Genomic DNA, 20,424 nt, shown 5'->3' with positions numbered 1-20,424 from the left:
TTTGAACATTTTGGCCGATTATCCCCCGCCCCACATTTCAAGCCGGATTGGCGCTAATGGCCGTGCATGGCCCACATTATTATCCCACAAGAAATTTGTATGTTGTAATAAAGAGGTCATTATGGATTGTTGCTACATGTAGTAGGCCTACATGGGACTACAATTTCAAAGCTGGTTTTGTTGGTCTCCATTCATCGACGATAGATGAACTTACTTATCATGCTACATGTAGTTGCGACCCATCAGAAACAATTTTTCATTTGCGACCACTGCAGTGCCAAGGGATGCGTGGGGTAGTTCTCAAATTTTGGCCTGGCCCAGGGCCCCAAAAAAGGTAAGCCGGACTAGCCGGCCCTGGTCATCTTTATGTAGAGGTATAAGACATGCTTATTTTGCGCTGAGCTTATCTTGTTTACCACTGAGTTCTATTTTGAACTTGCCTTCAGTTTTTGACTAGAATTTATTTTAAAACTACAGCATGTAGTTTTCGTTGCTGTCCCTGAAGAAGAGCAGTTTATCGCTCGAAACGTCGGTTTTGTTGTTTGTTTGTATGGTTTTGTTTATCTGCTCCAGTATACTTTTGTACTGTTTTGCAATCACTTCTGTGGGCTCTGAATTTGGCAATTTTTGGCCATCGAACTTCGCCTGTTTTGTGCCTACATTGGTTGTTTGGTTTACCGAGTCTGTTTATGTGCACAGTGATTTTCATCACTTGTTCTAGTGTACCATTGTATTCCCATTGATCCTTGTTATTTTTGCAGGTTTAGCACTTATGTGAGCCTTCGAACTGGTAATTTTTGGCTATCGAACTTTACCTACTTCTAATGCCTACATTTGCTGTTTTAATGTTTTTGCCCCCCGCATATTGTCTAGTCTGTTTTTTACTTCCCACATCAAGTTGGTGTACCTTGCTTGTTTTCTTATTACGCCTATTTTTATAGCACCTACTTGTGCAGAGCTATAGGCCTATGTGCAATTTTATTTTAGATAGCATACTGCAACTATATCGTGCTAGATAGGGTGCTAACCAGGGTTTAATGCGGACCCCCGGACTCTACCACACCAACTTTTTTAGCTTCCTTTATAGGCCTATAAGATAACCATGATAACACATTCAACAAAAATAATTTCCGGCACTCCGGCCATATTCAAGGTTAAAGGCCAACACAGTGGTCAAATTTCAAAGCTGCTCAAATCTGGTTCCCCTCATTGCAAGGATTCAGAAAAAGTATAGTTTGATCTACCTACGACATACCGTTCCTGAGTTATAAGCAAAAAGGTCATTTTTTGGCCACACATGGGCCAAAAATTAATACAAATGCTCCAATTTCAACGAAATTAGCCTTAAATTATTGCTTGTCATGTAAAAACAAGTCAAATAAGGAATAGTTGTAACCATGTAGGATGTTTCGTTACCCAGGAAACAGTACAACATAGGTTGTGGTCAATAGGCTGTAATGGGGATTGACCTATATTTACCAATTTTGTCAATAACAAAGCATTTTAAACAGTGTAAACGATTCCTTCTTCGGCTTGAGTTTACACGAATGTGTGCTGAAAATCGCCCCCTAGCTCCCCTCCCCTTCTCGACTTGCCAAAACTTGCTTATCCCCCCTTCTGTTCGCCAAATAATTATTGCACAACCTATAAAAGGCTGTATAAAATTAATGTTTTGGTTCTCGTCCAGAAGATTTTCATGAATTGATGAGACTGGGAGGTTTTTATTCCACGCCCCCCCCCCCCCTTGTAAAATTAGCATTGTTAGTAGTTTTCGGTCTTTTCCAACAGTGCGCGAGGATAAGAGGAGGCGTCTTTTCTTCTTTCTTTTTCCAAATATGAGATTCAGAGGATAAACCCTAGAGTACCACAAAAGACTTGGAAGTGATCCTTGTTCTTTAAGAAACTTATTGGAATGTAAATAGATACATCCAAGATATACATCCAAGATGGTTGAAATCATCCACATTAATTTTTGGCATAAACACACAGATGATTGAAACTTGAAAGGAATATTCCCATGATTCCTGGGGGAATATCAAACATTTTGCGACAGGCCTATGCCCAGTTACAATGTGACGGTTTATGAGTTGGCTGGACACACATGCAAACATAACAATACAAAAACATAGGCCATGCCAGGCCTCATATCAATTTAGCAAAATATGTACTTGCTGAAAATCATTGAAAAGGATCTAGGCTCTTATGCCTGTCTTCTCAAGTAATATACATTTTCACCCTAAATAACACGAACACTCCAAATCAGTCCGAAACACCTCAATCCGAACCCTAAAAATTTTGACTGTGCGGATTGACGGTGTTTCGGACTGAGTGACGTGGTGTCCCGTCACACGGGATCCCGTCGGCCTGAAGTGACATGCCAAGAAAAGCCTGAAAACGTGTGCAAATTTGTGCTATAAAACCTCAAAACGGGCGAAAATAAATAGAAGTGCAAACTGAAATTTGGAGCGGTACAAAAATTGCTTGAAAACTGGTATTCCTCACCTGTTTATGTGCGATTATTGAACAATTCAAGAGACCCAGTGACCCCTAGATAACCTCAATATACACTTATTGTAACAATGAATTCAATATTTCTGTTGAGTGGAAATGTTGTTGAAAGTCATTATAGCAGAACAGAACAGAACTAATAATATTATGTTACTACAGTTTATGAGTGAACAGCTTAAGGGATCTGGAATGAGCGTTTTGAGCGTTTCGACAGTATTTATTGTGGGACATGAGAGCACATCAGACATATCGAATTGCATTCTGAATACGAAGAATGTCTTTCTGATATCAAATAATTTTCATTTTTGAAATTCACGATATAATACAAATTTTATGACAAATTATTAAAATTTGATATTTTTCACATTTTGATATATAATAGTCCTCGAAGTAAATTTTATAAATCTAATAATAATTATATTCTTAAAGTGTATGTAGCTGGGAGGAAAAGCTGACGATCAATTGAAAATGTTGACCTTTCATATTGAAGATACGGATTGTTTTCCCAAAAAGACCTATTTGTTTTTGGTGTTTTGGGGAAAAAAATTCATAACTTCAACGCGAAAGGTCAAAATTTTCAATTGATCGTCGGCTTTTCATCCCACCTACATACACTTTAAGTATAAATCATCAGATTTATAAAATTTACTTGAGTACTGTTAAATATCAAAATATCAATTTTAATCATTTGCCATAAAATGTATTACATTGCGAATTTCAAAAAATCAAAATTATTTGATATCAGAAAGACATTCTTCGTATTCAGAATGCAATTCGATATGTCTGATGTGCACTAATGTCCCACAATAAATACTGTCCAAACGTTCATACCCCAGCCCTTAAGTTGCTCTGAGCTTGTTGTCGCTTGTTTGCTACCGAGTTCTATTTGAACATGCCTGCAGTTTTTGACTTGAATTATTTGTTTATAAACTACAGCATGTAGTTTTTGTTTTTTGATTTTATATTTTGTTGTCTGTCCCTGAACATGCTGAAGAGGAGCAGTGTATCTGCTCCGAAACGTCAATTGTGTTTTGTCTGCTTGGTTTAGTTTGTCTGCTTAGCCTACTATGCGCCCAGTGATGCACTTGTTTCAGTATTATTGTACTGGTTTCCTGATACTTCTGTGGGCTCTGGAATTGGTAATTTTTGGCCATCGAACTTTGCCTATTTCTGTGCCTACTGTATTTTTTGGTTTATTGTGTCTGCTTATGTGCACAGTGATGGTCATCGCTTGTTCCAGTGCACTTTTGTATTCCCATTTGATCCCAGTTGTTTTTGCTGGTTTAACACTTCTGTGGCTGGGAATTGGTCATTTTTGGCTATAGAACCTACACTGTAAATCCAAGTGTTTAGGGTTTCTGTAACACTTTTTAAACACTACAAGGTGTTTAATTTTTCATTAACAGAGTAAAGGTATTGGACACCTAAACACATAAACACCAAAGTAAACACAAAGTAAACACATAACCACAAAGAGTAAACACATGAGAGTATTTAGATTCTAAACATTTCAACATGTTTACTTTCATATTGTTAAGAAAGTAAACACACCAAATGTTTACAAAGTAAACACATGTGCATTTACTTTCTAAACAATATGAAAGTAAACATATTGAAATGTTTAGAATCTAAATACTCTAATATGTTTACTCTTTGTATTTATGTGTTTATTTTTGTGTTTACTTTGGTGTTTAGGTGTCATATACCCTTACTGTGTAAATGAAAATCAAACACCTTGCAGTGTTTAAAAGTGTTACAAAACCCTACAATAGTTGGGGGTTTTTTGTCCTGCTCTGCCTATACCATCTATAGTCTGTATTTTACTCATTTAGTGTGTCCACACGTCAAGTTGGTATATCTTGCTCTTTTTCTTTCTACAGTTATGACCAGCAAATGTGTAAAATTCAACCATGTGGCCTTGCTCCAAATAGCTGCAATTTTTGGCAGGTCGAAAGGAGGGGGGCAATTTTTGGCATAGATATTTTGGGCACCATTTCTATATTACGCCCTTAACGTTAGGAACACATCATGTACAACATTTTCCTGCTCGGTGCATTATTATTAAGACAATTTATAAGGTTTTCAAATTTAGGTTCTCCAAAATCTTGCATGTGTAAAGGGGGGGGCAAAGATTTTTGGCACGTCAAACGATTTTTGGCACGTCAAAAGGGGGGGGGGCAACGATTTTTGACAAGGCCAAAAGGAGGAGGCAAGCGACTTTTGGCAAACCATTTTGAGAATGCACCGCCCCGGGGTACACATAATTATCCCGTTAAGTTTGATTTGGTTCATACAATTTGGAAGTGGATTTGTAAAATTAATTTTGTCTTTGGTCAAATATATTCATATTTTGATCAAAAAAATTCAAACAATGTTCATTTAATTTCGTCCAAAGGTACTTATATTTCGTCTAATGCAGGGCCTATCAACTTAATGTGTAAATATATTTCGTCTTGGAACAAATCTTTTTATATTCGGGTCATTTAATTTCGTCTTTAACATAAACCATGTAGAAGTACGCCTACATATTTTCCTTTTCTTTCATGTATTTCCCGGTGTATTTCATATTTCTTTCTTCGTTATTACTTTCTTCTTATCTTCCCTTTTTTCATTTTTATTGGTCAGAATAGATTTAGACACGTCTGTTCCGATCTCAAGCCTAGTGGTTCAAATCTAAGTTGCAATCCACAAATTATGATAACATTATGGAGGACGAATTGCTTTGATCAAAGCCTGAAGAACAGAAATGAACAAAGACTTGTTATATTGTGCAAGTAGACTAGTCCTTCAAGGAGGACCACGCTCCATTTAGTACGATAGTCCACGCCGTCAGGCGTGGGTCCTTCTAGATTAGACATATCCTGACCTGGAAAGTCGAGGGAAATCTCAAACTGATTAACCACGACTACTGACAGCTACTAATGATATTCAGCCAATCAGATTGACTAAATATCATCAATAGCTGTCAGTAGGTGTGGCTTGCCTACCTGCTACCAGAACACTAGCTTCCAGCTTGGAATTGACACCAGTATTGCGTAACAAAATTGATTATTAACCCTCTTCAGTTGCATGTGTTAATCCTGTTATAATACTCGGTTTTCTTCTTACCCTCAGTTCACTGACCTGTAGGTTGCACACAATCAATTCCTTTTGTCATCACTACATTTAATATTGTCCTGGTTAACCTCGATTCCTTACTATTTTTGTATAGAGGTTGTGCTTGAAATTATTGATTGCAGTGCAGTCCATTCAATCAAATGTTGTCATAAACCTATTTGATCGTAGTGCATTTGTTATGTGTGTGAGACGAACTGTCTCGGTAGATTGCAATCATGCTTTTGTTGAATGGATTTGAGTATACCGCCATATTTACGGTATGATACGTCATATGCGCAACCTCTATTAATTGGGATAGTTGACCTATTCGTTTAACATGTTTAAGAAAAATATAGAATTGGAGGACACACGCTTCATAAAAACTTTGGGTTTCACTCATTTATTTACTTTAATTCCTTTTCTTGAAAAAAAAAGAAGTTCGGCAAGTTCTTTCTTTCTTTCCTTCTTTCTTTCTTTCCTTCTCTCTTTCTTTCTTTCATTATTTAATACGGGCCTATAATTACATTTATTTCATGTATCATCATTTATGTTTTATTATTAATGTGTGTTCATTAATTATTCATTTATTTATTTTATTTTCGTTGATTGATTTATATATTGCCATTGATCAGGCTTCTATAGCTTATATCGTGAAATTATGATTTCTTTCATTTTTGCTTGCTTACTTTTTTGTTTTGAGATTTTTAGATCAAAGACTAATCATATCAGAACCAGAGTATTAATGATTATTGATGCTTAATCAGTCACTAATGAATGATTATCATGCATATGAATTATAAAGGAATGCAATTTGTAATTGAATTATAGAATGAATGATTGGTAGATTGGTTGATTGAGAGACTGATTAATTTGAGATTGATGAAGTTATGAGCGGTCAATAACTATTTGGCTGACTGATTGAGATTGCCAGATCTAACACTATGGACCACAATGGCCTCATCCTAATGACATAGTTCAATAACCTCAATTAAATACTCAATAGTGCAAATTTGACCTCAAGTTTCAGAGTATGAGTTTTGTATCCAAATTTTCAAAGGTCATTCAATGACTATACAAATGCATTGGGGTTAAAGAATTGTGCCCTTACTAATTATAGATGAGCATGTTGTGGATCCTAGTGTAAGACCATGAAGAGACAATTGAGAGACTGATTATAAATTGAGTGGTTGCTTGACTACTCGATTACTTAATTGATTGATATTTTAACACCAAGATACGGTACATTAATTGCGAGACTACAATGTAATTTGTTAATAATTGATCGATTGATCGAACGATTATTGATTGATACTTGATGAGTAGTTCAATAATTGACTGACTATTATCGATATATCAATCTAATAAGTTATTGTGATTCTATTATATTATATTATTATATTGATTGATTGATGACCATATCAATTAATTGATTAATCAATCAATTTAATAATGATTCTGATTGTTTTCTTGATTGTTTGTTGAATACTTATTGGACGGATCGTTGGTTGAATGAACCAACGATTGAGTGATTAATCAAAGAATCCCTTGAACTTGAAGAACAGTTTGCATCCATTTTTCGAAAATCGGAGCAACTTTTAATTTTTCACCCCTAGCGTGCAAATTGACCTTGGACCTGTCGAACCTCAAAACTCAATATGTCCTACGTGCGCAATAATGTTGCACTTTTGTGATCCTTAGACCCAGACAAATAATTTGACACGTTTTTAGTGAATTTGGAGCATTTTGCCCCCCCATATGACATGAGCATGTAGGGTGTTTGAGGGTCTTTTTGGAGGGTCACGGAGTTCCAATATATATATATAGCTTGGTAGACCAAAGTTTTGAATTCAGCATACCCGAATTAAACAAAACAATTTGGTTGCCAGCTTTGACGCGAACTTGCCTCTTGATGCTTAAATAAGCACATTTCCAAAATAGAGCCAGACTAAAATAACAACACTGATTTTACAAAATAAATCAATATGATATCACGATTTAGGCCTACACTGGTCGAAACCCAGCTACTTCAAAAGTGTGAAGTGTTTTGATCCATGCAATCTCATAATCAATCGATTGAGATGACTAGCGTACTCGTCCCAGTTACATAACAGATGCGGTTAAATAATGGGCGGGGTTACCAACCATATTTGGAGTTATTACGTTGTCATTAACTGGGTTGGTTCTGGTCACTGCTTATGGTAATTCGATTGCGCTGCTGGGGGTAGAGCACCAATCTATAAGGACCAACGCCTGACGGCGTTGATAATAGTGCTACATATTGCGTTGGTCCTGTATGGACTAAAGTAGACCTACTCTCCATTGTGCAATAGGTGAGACCATGGAACTATTAAAGATGGAGAAGAAATAGATTACGTAACGCATTGAAAACTTGTGCCGATTTGAAATTTGACAAGCTATTCATCGAAAGGTACCTTTTGTTTGGGACAAAGGGCTTCCGCCATTAAATTGGTATGCTGACCCGACAGTGTATTAACGCTTTACTTAGCAGGCTACTGTCAATAAGTGATCAAATGAAAGTCGCGTGAAAGCGCCTAATGGAATGAAAAGTACCTATTGTTACCATAACACACAAGGGTGTGATTGAGTAGCCGTAAGCACAAAAGGCACACATTAGCCGCTAATGTATTGTTCATTGTCACCCCACTGACATTAGGTGCTTCATTTAAATAAATTGAATGCGCTTGCTGAATGTTTACACATCAAGGCTGCCATGTCTGCATGTCTATAGTACAATAATGGTATTAAATAGCTACGTATACATGTAACATATAATAAGTATACCGGTATAGACCTATATAAAAGTTATTTCACAAATTGACATTTTATTTTATTTTATTTTATTTTATTTTAAGAAGGAGAATGTCATAAACAGTGGCGTACTGAAGGGGGGCAGCTCTTCTGTGAGAGGTCTTGGGAGGGGATGAGGGTGGAGGAGGGGATATGAACTAAAGGGGACTGGAGGAAGAGAGAAAGAGGAAGAAATAAAGAGAAATAAATAAATAGACGTAAATAAATAGAAAGGTAAGGAAAATGATAGGAATGAGAGGGGACAAAACGTAAAAGGGGGTGGAGAAGGGAAGGGAGATAAGAAGAGGGAGTGATACTTTAGCAAGTACAGAAAAAGGAAAAGAAAGGAATGACAAATAAATGTAGGCCTTATAATATAATAATTATTATAGAAACTAAACACAGCCCGCCCCCCACCCCCACACACATAGGCCTAACACTAACAGTAGGCATGTCCACTAAAAATTGAAGTACTTTTAAATTGATTCAGACCTAACTTATTGGCTGGGAATTGATGAAAGAAACATTTTGGCGTTTAAATAATCTTAATCGGACGTTTCATTCCAGAGATATGGCCTTTCGAGTGTCACGGTTTTATATAGGGCTGCTAGAACAAGTTAAAAGTTAAAGTCCAAAAGGAATACCAACAGAAAGTGCAACTTTAAGGTACTTTTTCTTAATGTATTTATTAACTAGCGTTATCTGGAACATTATATTTGCTTATAACAACATGAAAATAAGATCATCCTGAAAATTTAATCGATTTTGTTGACATACAACAAAAAATATAAGACCTCAAAACCCATGGTTTGTTTGGTGAAACCTCAAGCATGATCATAGATGGCCGCCATGGAAAATATCTCCATAGAGGAGATGAACAATAAATGCATTATTTCAAATGAATAGCGGTAGTCTTAAACATTGTTCAATCTTTTAAGGTCAGCACATTTTATCTTCAAAATTATTATATTTCATCATGGCATAAGTTTGGTAACATTAATCACTACCAATTTTGAGAAATTTGCTCCAACTCAAAGGTTATCTTTACTACATTGAGCAATACACTGTGTGTGCATGGAAGCCATGATCACAAGATGATGGATAGCATATGAAATGGACATGGTAGTGAGAAGTGCACGGGAAGTCCATGATTTGAGATGGGCCGCGGTAGGCTAAGAGGATGATTTAAGGAAGCCCCATCATGCACTGTAAAAGTGTTATTACTAGAGTTTCAACTGCCATTTTACTTTTCAAATCCCATTGAACTCTGTGCAAAAGATGTTGTTTTAGAATTCCCCGTGTGTCGTCATTAATTGGTCGATTTCAGATCTAAAGTGATGTATGCATGAAGGATAATTCACACCTTCTGTACATAACATAAAATGTGAAATCGACCAACCTTTTGAAGGTCTTTTTATTGTAAATATATCTGTCCAAATTCAAAGTTAACCATGCACGTGTGTATGCAGTGGGCGGTCAGTGGTGTCATGTTCACTCACACAGCTGTGCTAACCGCAAGACTTGCTGGGAAGTGCTTAAATCATCCTCTGCGGTAGGCTTAAACATTCTTAAATTTCTTAACATCCTGTACATTTTGTCTGCAAAAATAGTGAAATTTTATGAGTATGTAAGTTTGCTTGTCTGATTCACTCCAAATTCGGAGATAATTGCGTTTGAACACCTGATGCATGGAATGGTGTCACTTCAACCTGTTGTAGTTCTCATCTCATTAAATTTTTCATTAAAAAAGTTGATCTCTTCATGAAGGAAGGTCCTCTCTATTTACTGACCAAACAGGAAAAAGTTTGGTTAATGTTTTCTGGTGGAATCAGGAATTTCTTGAAACACCCTGATATAGGCCTACATTTGGATCAAAACAAGTATGTACGCCATTTAACAGGCCTGGGATTTCTTGTATCGATCAGTTTCTCCATAGACAATACGTGTGTGAGTGCACGCACACAGTAAATGAAAAATCGTTCTAGTGGAAACTGTATTGAGAGTGGGCATCCCTACTAACAGCACTATAGGCAGCCATTTGATGATGTCAATGCCTTTATGCGTTACGTATTTAAAACGCCCAGTCAGATGTATTTTACACCTGCCAAGCACAAGTCACCCAATTTCGAAAATTGGACGTTGAATGTACACTCTCATGGATATTGATTGGCAACATTTTCCAATATGTCAGCGCTCAAATCGGACACAATAGAACAATAGACCATTCAGTGCGTTGGGTGAGACGATTTCAGGACGATCTTGGACGAAATCAAATGACCAATGAATGAAATAAAGTGGACATACTCTGAAATATAATGATCTTTGGATGAAAATCTATTGCACCAAATACCCAACTTAATAATTTTAGACGAATTCTAACTTAACAGATATGAAATATAAATGAAAAAAGTGTTAAATTAAACATGAAAACCTATAGTATAAATATCACAGAATAGCATAATTTTATGTGCTCACTGCTCAATACTTTAGGTCTTGTTCTTGGTGTGATATTAGAATGCTCCTCCCTCAGAACATGAAGGAAGTCACACTACTCCTCCCTCTTGTACATGAAGCAAGTCACATATTTAATATCATGTCAAGGTCAATACTTTAGGTCTGGTTGTTGGTGTAGTATGCGTCCCCATTTTCAGCTAGAAGCTCCACAGCTCTTACGATGCTATGCACTCAACAGTGTAGTGTAATCAAAACCTGTGTTTGGCACAATTTTGAGGTAGGTAGGCCTATAAATTGCATTTTAAAGCATATACGGTAGATCCCGAGGAAGGAGGGTGAAAGCCGGTCAACTTTCCCATTATTTTGATATGGGGCATACAATCACCCCCCCCATGTTGATAGCCTGGATATTGGTTTCTGACCAAATTAACCCCATGCATATGATTTTAGCCTAAAAAGTTCCAATGTTGCGCTCTTCGCACAAATTTGTTCCACTTTTGCAGTAAAGTTCACCATTTTCCAATCCTATCCCCGTGTCAAAAAGAATCTATGCCAGGCCTGTTTGAAAGTATAATAATAATCATTGTCAAGATTAGATGCACTCATTGTTTGTTACCATAGCATAGGCCTATTCATTGACATCAACAGACCATCCATGATGCAGTCATGGTCCATGGCAAAGGCGATTCGACCTTTGTGGCATTAAACCCAGTTAACAGGAAATTAATCCAGTAAATCGATTCAGTAAAGCAAATAAGCTCATGCATTCGATCACTAACGGCAACAAGCTTCGGTCGATTACCCCAGCTGCAGCGTGTGTAAACTCTAATTTGCATAGAGGCTGTACGTGAAATTATTGATTGGCTCCAAACAAAGGATTTGAACCGGTGCACGTAATCATGGCGCAGTGCGGGAGATATAAAACGGGGACCCCGAAAACGGGGACTTAAAAACGGGGACCCCGAAAACGGGGACCCCTAAAATCACCCCATAAAGCTACTGACAAATTTCTAGGGGTCCCCGTTTTTTCAATCTTTGGGGTCCCTGTTTTACAGATTGACCCAGGGTAATCTGTAAAACGGGGACCCCAAAAACGGGGACCCCTATTTTTCACTCTATTTTAGGACTGATGAGTCTCCAAATCTCGACAAAATATTCACCATGGATATACTAATATTACAAATGTAATTTATGAAAGTAGTAAGCACTTATTATTTAATTGTCCAATATAAAAAATTTTGGGGTCCACGTTTTTAGGGTCCCCGTTTTACAGATTGACCTAGGGTAATCTGTAAAACGGGGACCCCAAAAACGGGGACCCCTTAAAATCACCCCATAAAGCTTCTGACAAATTTTAGGGGTCCCCGTTTTTGGGGTCCCGTTTTACAGATTGACCCAGGGTAATCTATAAAACGGGGACCCCAAAACGGGGACCCCTATTTTTCACTCTATTTTAGGACTGATGAGTCTCCAAATCTCGACAAAATATTCACCATGGATATACTAATATTACAAATGTAATTTATGAAAGTAGTAAGCACTTCTTATATAATTGTCCAATATACACAATTTGGGGTCCCCGTTTTAGGGTCCCTGTTTTACAGATTGACCTAGGGTAATCTGTAAAACGGGGACCAAAAAACGGGGACCCCTTAAAATCACCCCATAAAGCTTCTGACAAATTTTAGGTCCCCGTTTTTTGGGGTCCCTGTTTTACAGATTGACCCAGGGTAATCTATAAAACGGGGACCCCAAAAACGGGGACCCCTATTTTTTCACTCTATTTTAGGACTGATGAGTCTCCAAATCTCGACAAAATATTCACCATGTATATACTAATATTACAAAAGGTAATTTATGAAAGTAGTAAGCACTTCTTATATAATTGTCCAATATACAAAATTTGGGGTCCCCGTTTTAGGGTCCCCGTTTTACAGATTGACCTAGGGTAATCTGTAAAACGGGGACTAAAAAACGGGGACCCCTTAAAATCACCCCATAAAGCTTTTGACAATTTCTAGTCCCCGTTTTGGGGTCCCTGTTTTACAGATTGACCCAGGGTAATCTATAAAACGGGGACCCCAAAAACGGGGACCCCTATTTTTTCACTCTATTTTAGGACTGATGAGTCTCCAAATCTCGACAAAATATTCACCATGGATATACTAATATTACAAATGTAATTTATGAAAGTAGTAAGCACTTCTTATATAATTGTCCAATATACACTATTTTGGGGTCCCCGTTTTAGGGTCCCCGTTTTACAGATTGACCTAGGGTAATCTGTAAAACGGGGACCCCAAAAACGGGGACCCCTTAAAATCACCCCATAAAGCTTCTGACAAATTTCTAGAGGGTCCTTGTTTTGGGGTCCCTGTTTTACAGATTGACCCAGGGTAATCTATAAAACGGGGACCCAAAAACGGGGACCCTATTTTTCACTCTATTTTAGGACTGATGAGTCTCCAAATCTCGACAAAATATTCACCATGGATATACTAATATTACAAATGTAATTTATGAAAGTAGTAAGCACTTCTTATATAATTGTCCAATATACACAATTTTGGGGTCCCCGTTTTAGGGTCCCCGTTTTACAGATTGACCTAGGGTAATCTGTAAAACGGGGACCCCAAAACGGGGACCCTTAAAATCACCCCATAAAGCTTCTGACAAATTTCTAGGGTCCAGTTTTTGGGGTCCCTGTTTTACAGATTGACCCAGGGTAATCTATAAAACGGGGACCCCAAAAACGGGGACCCCTATTATTCCACTCTATTTTAGGACTGATGAGTCTCCAAATCTCGACAAAATATTCACCATGGATATACTAATATTACAAATGTAATTTATGAAAGTAGTAAGCACTTATTATATAATTGTCCAATATACAAAATTTTGGGGTCCTTGTTTTAGGGTCCCTGTTTTACAGATTGACCTAGGGTATCTGTAAAACGGGGACCCCAAAAACGGGGACCCCTTAAAATCACCCCATAAAGCTTCTGACAAATTTTAGGGGTCCCAGTTTTTGGGGTCCCCGTTTTACAGATTGACCCAGGGTAATCTATAAAACGGGGACCCCAAAAACGGGGACCCCTATTTTTCACTCTATTTTAGGACTGATGAGTCTCCAAATCTCGACAAAATATTCACCATGGATATACTAATGTTACAAATGTAATTTATGAAAGTAGTAAGCACTTCTTATATAATTGTCCAATATTAAATTTGGGGGTCCCTGTTTTAGGGTCTCCGTTTTACAGATTGACCTAGGGTAATCTGTAAAACGGGGACCCCAAAAACGGGGACCCCTTAAAATCACCCCATAAAGCTTCTGACAAATTTCTAGGGAGTCCCCGTTTTGGGGTCCCCGTTTTACAGATTGACCCAGGGTAATCTATAAAACGGGGACCCCAAAAACGGGGACCCATATTTTTCACTCTATTTTAGGACTGATGAGTCTCCAAATCTCGACAAAATATTCACCATGGATATACGAATATTACAAATGTAATTTATGAAAGTAGTAAGCACTTCTTATATAATTGTCCAATATACACAATTTTGGGGGCCCCGTTTTTAGGGTCCCCGTTTTACAGATTGACCTAGGGTAATCTGTAAAACGGGGACCCCAAAAACGGGGACCCCTTAAAATCACCCCATAAAGCTTCTGACAAATTTCTAGAGGGTCTCAGTTTTGGGGTCCCCGTTTTACAGATTGACCCAGGGTATCTGTAACACGGGGACCCCAAAAAACGGGGACCCCTATTTTTTCACTCTATTTTAGGACTGATGAGTCTCCAAATCTCGACAAAATATTCACCATGGATATACTAATATTACAAATGTAATTTATGAAAGTAGTAAGCACTTCTTATATAATTGTCCAATATACACAATTTTGGGGTCCCCGTTTTACAGATTGACCTAGGGTAATCTGTAAAACGGGGACCCCAAAAACGGGGACCCCTTAAAATCACCCCATAAAGCTTCTGACAAATTTCTAGGTCCCGTTTTGGGGTCCCTGTTTTACAGATTGACCCAGGGTAATCTATAAAACGGGGACCCCAAAACGGGGACCCCTATTTTTTCACTCTATTTTAGGACTGATGAGTCTCCAAATCTCGACAAAATATTCACCATGGATATACTAATATTACAAATGTAATTTATGAAAGTAGTAAGCACTTATTATATAATTGTCCAATATACAAAATTTTGGGGTCCCGTTTTTAGGGTCCCTGTTTTACAGATTGACCTAGGGTAATCTGTAAAACGGGGACCCCAAAACGGGGACCCCTTAAAATCACCCCATCAAGCTTCTGACAAATTTTAGGGGTCCCCGTTTTTGGGGTCCCTGTTTTACAGATTGACCCAGGGTAATCTATAAAACGGGGACCCCAAAAACGGGGCCCCCTATTTTTTCCCTCTATTTTAGGACTGATGAGTCTCCAAATCTCGACAAAATATTCACCATGGATATACTAATGTTACAAATGTAATTTATGAAAGTAGTAAGCACTTCTTATATAATTGTCCAATATACAAAATTTGGGGTCCCCGTTTTTAGGGTCCCCTGTTTTACAGATTGACCTAGGGTAATCTGTAAAACGGGGACCTAAAAACGGGGACCCCTTAAAATCACCCCATAAAGCTTCTGACAAATTTCTAGAGGGTCCCCGTTTTTGGGGTCCCCGTTTTACAGATTGACCCAGGGTAATCTATAAAACGGGGACCCCAAAAACGGGGACCCCTATTTTTCACTCTATTTTAGGACTGATGAGTCTCCAAATCTCGACAAAATATTCACCATGGATATACTAATATTACAAATGTAATTTATGAAAGTAGTAAGCACTTCTTATATAATTGTCCAATATATTACAATTTTGGGGTCCTTGTTTTAGGGTCCCCGTTTTACAGATTGACCTAGGGTAATCTGTAAAAAGGGGACCCCAAAAACGGGGACCCCTTAAAATCACCCCATAAAGCTTCTGACAAATTTCTAGGGGGTCCCCGTTTTTGGGGTCCCCGTTTTACAGATTGACCCAGGGTAATCTATAAAACGGGGACCCCAAAAACGGGGACCCCTATTTTTTCACTCTATTTTAGGACTGATGAGTCTCCAAATCTCGACAAAATATTCACCATGGATATACTAATGTTACAAATGTAATTTATGAAAGTAGTAAGCACTTCTTATATAATTGTCCAATATATTATTTTGGGGTCCTTGTTTTAGGGTCCCCGTTTTACAGATTGACCTAGGGTAATCTGTAAAACGGGGACCCCAAAAACGGGGACCCCTTAAAATCACCCCATAAAGCTTCTGACAATTTTTAGGTCCCAGTTTTTGGGGTCCCCGTTTTACAGATTGACCCAGGGTAATCTATAAAACGGGGACCCCAAAAACGGGGACCCCTATTTTTTCACTCTATTTTAGGACTGATGAGTCTCCAAATCTCGACAAAATATTCACCATGGATATACTAATATTACAAATGTAATTTATGAAAGTAGTAAGCACTTATTATATAATTGTCCAATATACACAAAATTTTGGGGTCCCGTTTTTAGGGTCCCCGTTTTACAGATTGACCTAGGGTAATCTGTAAAACGGGGACCCCAAAACGGGGACCCCTTAAAATCACCCCATCAAGCTTCTGACAAATTTCTAGGGGGTCCCCGTTTTGGGGGTCCCCGTTTTACAGATTGACCCAGGGTAATCTATAAAACGGGGACCCCAAAAACGGGGACCCCTATTTTTTCACTCTATTTTAGGACTGATGAGTCTCCAAATCTCGACAAAATATTCACCATGGATATACTAATGTTACAAATGTAATTTATGAAAGTAGTAAGCACTTCTTATATAATTGTCCAATATACAAAATTTGGGGTCCTTGTTTTAGGGTCCCCGTTTTACAGATTGACCTAGGGTAATCTGTAAAACGGGGACCCCAAAACGGGGACCCCTTAAAATCACCCCATAAAGCTTCTGACAAATTTTAGGGGTCCAGTTTTTGGGGTCCCTGTTTTACAGATTGACCCAGGGTAATCTATAAAACGGGGACCCCAAAACGGGGACCCCTATTTTTCACTCTATTTTAGGACTGATGAGTCTCCAAATCTCGACAAAATATTCACCATGGATATACTAATATTACAAATGTAATTTATGAAAGTAGTAAGCACTTCTTATATAATTGTCCAATATACACAATTTTGGGGTCCCCGTTTTAGGGTCCCCTGTTTTACAGATTGACCTAGGGTAATCTGTAAAACGGGGACCCCAAAAACGGGGACCCTTAAAATCACCCCATAAAGCTTCTGACAAATTTTAGGGGTCCCAGTTTTTGGGGTCCCCGTTTTACAGATTGACCCAGGGTAATCTATAAAACGGGGACCCCAAAAACGGGGACCCCTATTTTTCACTCTATTTTAGGACTGATGAGTCTCCAAATCTCGACAAAATATTCACCATGGATATACTAATATTACCAATGTAAGTTATGCAAGAAGTAAGCACTTCTTATATAATTGTCCAATATACACAATGTTGGGTTCTCCGATATTAGGGTCTCCGTTTTACAGATTGACCTAGGGTAATCTGTAAAACGGGGACCCCAAAAACGGGGACCCCTAAAATCACCCCATAAAGCTTCTGAAAAATTTTAGGGGTCCCCGTTTTTGGGGTCCCCGTTTTACAGATTGACCCAGGGTAATCTATAAAACGGGGACCCCAAAACGGGGACCCCTATTTTTCACTCTATTTTAGGACTGATGAGTCTCCAAATCTCGACAAAATATTCACCATGGATATACTAATATTACAAATGTAATTTATGAAAGTAGTAAGCACTTCTTATATAATTGTCCAATATACACAATTTTGGGGTCCCCTTGTTTTTAGGGTCCCCGTTTTACAGATTGACCTAGGGTAATCTGTAAAACGGGGACCCCAAAAACGGGGACCCCTTAAAATCACCCCATAAAGCTTCTGACAAATTTCTAGGGGGCCCCCGTTTTTTGGGATCCCCGTTTTACAGATTGACCCAGGGTAATCTATAAAACGGGGACCCCAAAAACGGGGACCCCTATTTTTTCACTCTATTTTAGGACTGATGAGTCTCCAAATCTCGACAAAATATTCACCATGGATATACTAATATTACAAATGTAATTTATGAAAGTAGTAAGCACTTCTTATATAATTGTCCAATATACACAATTTTGGGGTCCCCGTTTTTAGGGTCCCCGTTTTACAGATTGACCTAGGGTAATCTGTAAAACGGGGACCCCAAAACGGGGACCCCTTAAAATCACCCCATAAAGCTTCTGACAAATTTCTAGGGTCCCCAGTTTTTGGGGTCCCCGTTTTACAGATTGACCCAGGGTAATCTATAAAACGGGGACCCCAAAAACGGGGACCCCTATTTTTCACTCTATTTTAGGACTGATGAGTCTCCAAATCTCGACAAAATATTCACCATGGATATACTAATATTACAAATGTAATTTATGAAAGTAGTAAGCACTTATTATATAATTGTCCAATATACAAAATTTTGGGGTCCTTGTTTTTAGGGTCCCCGTTTTACAGATTGACCTAGGGTAATCTGTAAAACGGGGACCCCAAAACGGGGACCCCCTAAAATCACCCCATAAAGCTTCTGACAATTTTAGGGGTCCCCGTTTTTGGGGTCCCCGTTTTACAGATTGACCCAGGGTAATCTATAAAACGGGGACCCCAAAAACGGGGACCCCTATTTTTTCACTCTATTTTAGGACTGATGAGTCTCCAAATCTCGACAAAATATTCACCATGGATATACTAATGTTACAAATGTAATTTATGAAAGTAGTAAGCACTTCTTATATAATTGTCCAATATACAAAATTTGGGGGTCCCCGTTTTAGAGTCCCCGTTTTACAGATTGACCTAGGGTAATCTGTAAAACGGGGACCCCAAAAACGGGGACCCCTTAAAATCACCCCATAAAGCTTCTGACAAATTTCTAGGGGGTCCCCGTTTTTTGGGGTCCCCGTTTTACAGATTGACCCAGGGTAATCTATAAAACGGGGACCCCAAAAAACGGGGACCCCTATTTTTTCACTCTATTTTAGGACTGATGAGTCTCCAAATCTCGACAAAATATTCACCATGGATATACTAATATTACAAATGTAATTTATGAAAGTAGTAAGCACTTCTTAATATAATTGTCCAATATACACAATTTTGGGGTCCTTGTTTTAGGGTCCCGTTTTACAGATTGACCTAGGGTAATCTGTAAAACGGGGACCCCAAAACGGGGACCCCTAAAATCACCCCATAAAGCTTCTGACAAATTTCTAGGGGTCCCCGTTTTTGGGGTCCCCGTTTTACAGATTGACCCAGGGTAATCTGTAAAACGGGGACTGAAAAACGGGGACCCCTATTTTTTCTCTCTATTTTAGGACTGATGAGTCTCCAAATGTCGCCAATATATTCACCATAGATATACTAATATTACAAATGTGAGTTGGGGATCGGAAGACCCTGACGCACCACACACACATCCACGTGGCCACACCCACAATTAATTCACACAAGGCCCGTGACCTCAACACATATTACACCACTTTGAATTAGATCTATATACGTCATGATTAGATCAATTTTGATTTATGAAAGTAGTAAGGACTTCATATATTTTTGTCCAACGTACAAAACTTTGGGGTCCCCGTTTTAGGGTCCCCGTTTTACAGATCGACCTAGGGTATCTGTAAAACGGGGACCCCAAAAACGGGGACCCCTTAAAATCACCCCATAAAGCTTTTGACAACTTTCTAGGGGTCCCCGTTTTTGGGGTCCCCGTTTTACAGATTGACCCAGGGTAATCTGTAAAACGGGGACCCCAAAACGGGGACCCCTTAAAATCACCCCATAAAGCTTCTGACAAATTTCTAGAGGTCCCCGTTTTTGGGGTCCCTGTTTTACAGATTGACCCAGGGTAATCTATAAAACGGGGACCCCAAAACGGGGACCCCTATTTTTTCACTCTATTTTAGGACTGATGAGTCTCCAAATCTCGACAAAATATTCACCATGGATATACTAATATTACAAATGTAATTTATGAAAGTAGTAAGCACTTATTATATAATTGTCCAATATACAAAATTTTGGGGTCCCCGTTTTAGGGTCCCCGTTTTACAGATTGACCTAGGGTAATCTGTAAAACGGGGACCCCAAAAACGAGGACCCCTTAAAATCACCCCATCAAGCTTCTGACAAATTTCTAGGGGTCCCCGTTTTTGGGGTCCCCGTTTTACAGATTGACCCAGGGTAATCTATAAAACGGGGACCCCAAAAACGGGGACCCCTATTTTTCACTCTATTTTAGGACTGATGAGTCTCCAAATCTCGACAAAATATTCACCATGGATATACTAATGTTACAAATGTAATTTATGAAAGTAGTAAGCACTTCTTATATAATTGTCCAATATACAAAATTTGGGGGTCCCCGTTTTAGGGTCCCCGTTTTACAGATTGACCTAGGGTAATCTGTA

Source organism: Amphiura filiformis, chromosome 15, assembly GCF_039555335.1.
Source record: "Amphiura filiformis chromosome 15, Afil_fr2py, whole genome shotgun sequence".
In the NCBI taxonomy this organism is placed as follows: domain Eukaryota; kingdom Metazoa; phylum Echinodermata; class Ophiuroidea; order Amphilepidida; family Amphiuridae; genus Amphiura; species Amphiura filiformis.
Note: the sequence above shows the minus strand (reverse complement) of the source record.